Here is a 4,258-nt window from a genome sequence, read left to right as displayed (position 1 = left end):
TGTCAGTCAAACCTCTCTCTGTAGAGCAGAAGAGGACAGAGGCTGATTTATAAACCTTTGCTGATGAACATTAGATTAGGGGATAAAAGGGGATTCACATGTAAGAACTGGCCAATCACGATCCCCCAAAATTAAGGAATTCGGCACCCAGAAATCAACTGGTCGATATAAATGTTTCCTGTATTATACATGTATATAATGTAAACAGCACTACTAGACATGCAATAAGCACTGTGTGATGACCTAATGATCAGACTGCTGATTGCAGGCAGTCCACATTGAACTAGAGTAGAGGTGGGCAACTCCAGGCCTAGAGGACCGGACTCCTGCAACTTTTAGATGTATCTCTACTTCAACACACCTGGGTCAAATAATGAGGTCGTTAGCAGGACTCTGTAAAACATGACTGCACTTAGGAGTTGATTAAGCTATTAGATTCAAGTGTGTTGGACCGGGTAGACATCTAAGAGTTGCAGGACACCGGTCCACGAGGACCAGGTTTGCCCACCCCTGGACTAGAGATGCCCCAAAACCAAATTTCGCTTAGGACCCCATGGAGGCTTGGGCCGGCCCTGTCTGTTCTTCACTGTAATTGTTGCAGGTCCCAGGTGGAGGGACAGGCGGGCAGATCCAAATAACCTGTTTTAACAGGAGAAACGAGTGAGCCACAGGAGAAGGTGATGCTGTTCTGGTAGCTCTCATCCTAATGGAGGGAAGATTTTTCCACACAGAACTGTTGCACCGTCAGTCTCGTAATGTCCCACGTCTGCCATCTAGTGGCGCATTTGTGCTAGTTAAGTGGTACATTAATATAGTTGATAGGTGGAACTCTGTTATATTTGTAGTAGAGAATGAATAGTAATCATGTTTCTTATGCACTTTTCAGCTGCTTGAAAAAAACAAAATAAAACAGATTTTACATTTTTCAGTCTATATCAAGAAAATACACAGGCTGATGTAATTAAGCTGCAATTTCATTAAGACTCAGAAGTCATTGTGGTGTTTAAACACTAGGGGGAGACGTGCGCACATTTTATCATGATGAACACAGGCTTTTGTGTTAGTTACCCTACCTTACCTGGCATCTTTCAGTATCTGTTTAATAAAGCAGTAAAAGGAGGAAAAAGTATGAAAGAAAGAAATTGATTTGCCATATACAGTTTTTTTTTCAGATTTCATTTCAGCCCTGTCACTCGCAACTTAGAAGTTTCACATGAATGTGTCATCAATCAGAGATCATTTTCTGGAGAAAAGTTTAAAGATTCATGTAGAGGTGCATCTGTACATCAGAATAACATTGCTAAGTAAATTTATTTACTGGTTTATTGAATGAAGGCAGACGTGTATCAGTTTCTCAAAAAAGTTCAATATAAGACGGGTGAAAACTTATTTTGAGTACAGACTGCTTTGTTTGGTTATTGCTTGTTTGAATGGGGACAATTGTTGAGTATACATAACACCAAAAACTGTAACATTTATAGCCTGAGCTAATTTGCAATGCATCTATCCAGTCGGCGGTCCTTAACATACTCAGTCATTGTTAAAGAAGCTGGCTGCACAGAGCGTGCTGTCTTAAAGCATAATAATGTGAAGTTTATTGGAAGAAAAAGGGTGGGATAGAAGAAGACTCGCAAGGCGTGGAGTTAGTGCTTCACGAGCTACCAGACATATCCAGGAATGGGCAACAACTAGCACTTTACTTGAGTTAAGCCAGTGGAACCCAAAGTCTGGGTGGAGACCCCACTTTGGGTCACCACTTTGTAATTTTGGAGTGCTAAGATGCAAAGATCAACCTAATTAATACACATGACTAAAGTAAAGCATATTGTTACTATTAACATTCTTATAGTTTGGCATAGCTTTAGAATAGATAAAAGCATCATGTTGACCCATGTGTTAGCTGTTGTTGCTGCTTATGTTGTCATTGTTCCCCATTTGTAGCTGATTCAAAGAGCTGAAGTCCCCAGTGCAGAAAGGTTTGGAAAATAAACCACTCCTGAAACAGAGACAACTTCATAAAAATAGTACCTGAGCTAAAAAGAGGGCTGGTTTATGGAACCGACTAGTTTGTCGTCTTAAAAATGGTCAGTTTTTAACCTGAAAATAAAGATTGCATTGCCTTACATGTCTTAAATGCAGAAGGAGCTTAAAGCAAGAACAGAGAAAATATATTGTGCAGCATATAGAAATATTTTTCACTGAATCAATATTTTTTATAATAGAAATAAAAGGTGAATGGACTGGGATTTTCTTAAACTTTTTCATGTTTTCTTTTGTATCAAAATACAAGCTTGGTGTTTATTACTACGTGCTCATGAAGCCATTTTGGTTTTCTGCAATATTAACAATCCGTCTTTGCCTTTGAGGGGCATTTATAATCTGAAGTGAAACTCTCTCATGGTTTAAATGTAAAAAATAAACATTCATCAACATTGCGACACGGATTTCTGTAACAGGTCTTTAGTTTCCTGCACAGCTTGACTGAATCTGGTTTTGGGAGTCTGTGTCTATGAAGACAAAATGAGCCATCTGTTTACTCCCTCCTGCCAGCTCAGTATCAATCATAGTTTTGATGTCGCCACAAAGAGGGAAAAGCAAGATGCTGAACACACATTCATGCCAATGAAATCTGAAGGACAGAATCTTATAATAAGGCACAGGAAAGTGCAATATTTTAACCAGTAAGGGTCGGACAAAATTTATGTTTGTGTGTGGAAGATTTAGCTTTTTTCTTCCACAGAATCCACACAGATTCATGCTATTTTAATATTCTGAGTCTATTGTCTGACTGTTGCAGCTGAAATTGAGACTCATTTGACAAGGCAACATATTTCCAATTTGTCGCTGTCCAATTTTGGTGAGTCTGTGTGAATTGTTGTCTCACTTTCCTTTTCCTACTTGACACGAGTGCTTGGTGTGACAGTTTGCTGTAGCCAATCTACTTCAAGATTCGGTGCGTTTAGAAATGTAATTCCAAATTGCTTGCTTAATTATTTATCTTTCTGTCATCCTGACTAGTCTGCCATTCTCCTCTAACCTCACGAGTGTCTCATTTCTTTCTAAGTTTTTCTAAATAATGTCTTGCTTCAATGTTTCCATTGTTTTTATGAATGCCACCAATTTCTACATGATGCTCCCACCACCATATTTCACAGTGAGGACAATGTACGCAGACTTATAATTTCCCCCCATTTTTTCTCTAATTTTACCAATGATTGGTACGGCCAAACATTTCAGTGTGAATTTCATTATCAGCCTGATGTTAGCCATTTACAAACAGTATTTTGGCTTCTTTTTTGTCACTTTTGGAGTAATCTTTTCCATTTTTCTGAATAACTTTTCATCCCATGTCAAAAGAATACTTGTTTCACAGTGAATAATGGCACTCTGTTACCAACATCAGCCCCACCATCATTCCAAAAGTCTTTGTTCTGGGCCTTTTATGTTCATTTTGCACTGAAACACGTTATGGTCACTGACCTCCGGGAGCTCTCTTCATGAGAGAGGTTTCTCCTCTTTTTTAACACTGCTTCGGGTGAGACGTGTTGCGGCTCGTCAACCTCTGCATAAAAAGCTCACTCTCACAGTGTCATCTCCCTTTTGACTGGGAATTGATCTTGTCTGTGTGCTTGCGCAGGCTATTGTGAGTATTATTGTAAGAATAAGCGGTATAAAGGAGTATAAAGGAACTGCTTGTTTTATTCACAGTGGAAACTGGTCGAGGTTCTCTGCCATTTTTATCTTCTGTTTTGTGGATAGCCAGTTAAAGTGCAGCCTTGGTGGAATTTTGTTTATTTATAGTGGTATTTAATTTCACAGTTAGGAGGTGTTTTGGTTTATTGTTTTGGCCTTGGAAACCCTGAAGCTTAGGTCTTCCGTGTGTTGGTCCTATTAATTTCTCATGTGTTTTGTTTTTCTTAACTGAAAAATGACTGACACTAGCTGTTGAGTGGATACGTTTTCTTGTGCCAGAAATAAGCTTTGCTGTTTTGACGGGGTTCCAACACAAGGTCATCCCTGAGCAGTGTGACGACTGGATTTTCCTGTGGTGTTTATATTTGGGTACAATTGTTTTAACAGATGAATGTGGCACTTCCAGGCAACCAGGCATACTGAGGTCCACTGTGCTTCTCCACAATGTCACAGAAATCAGTAGTGTTCTTGAGGTAATGATGGACAGGTAGATCGTCAGTTTGTGAATCTTAAATTTTATTATCTGGGGTTTCATAGTAATTTTAGCTTATGAAAGCTTTAGAAC

The sequence above is a fragment of the Poecilia latipinna genome, unplaced genomic scaffold (genome assembly GCF_001443285.1).
Source record: "Poecilia latipinna isolate Pla-1442-1.1 unplaced genomic scaffold, P_latipinna-1.0 Scaffold804, whole genome shotgun sequence".
Lineage (NCBI taxonomy): Eukaryota > Metazoa > Chordata > Actinopteri > Cyprinodontiformes > Poeciliidae > Poecilia > Poecilia latipinna.
This window is presented reverse-complemented; position numbering follows the sequence as displayed.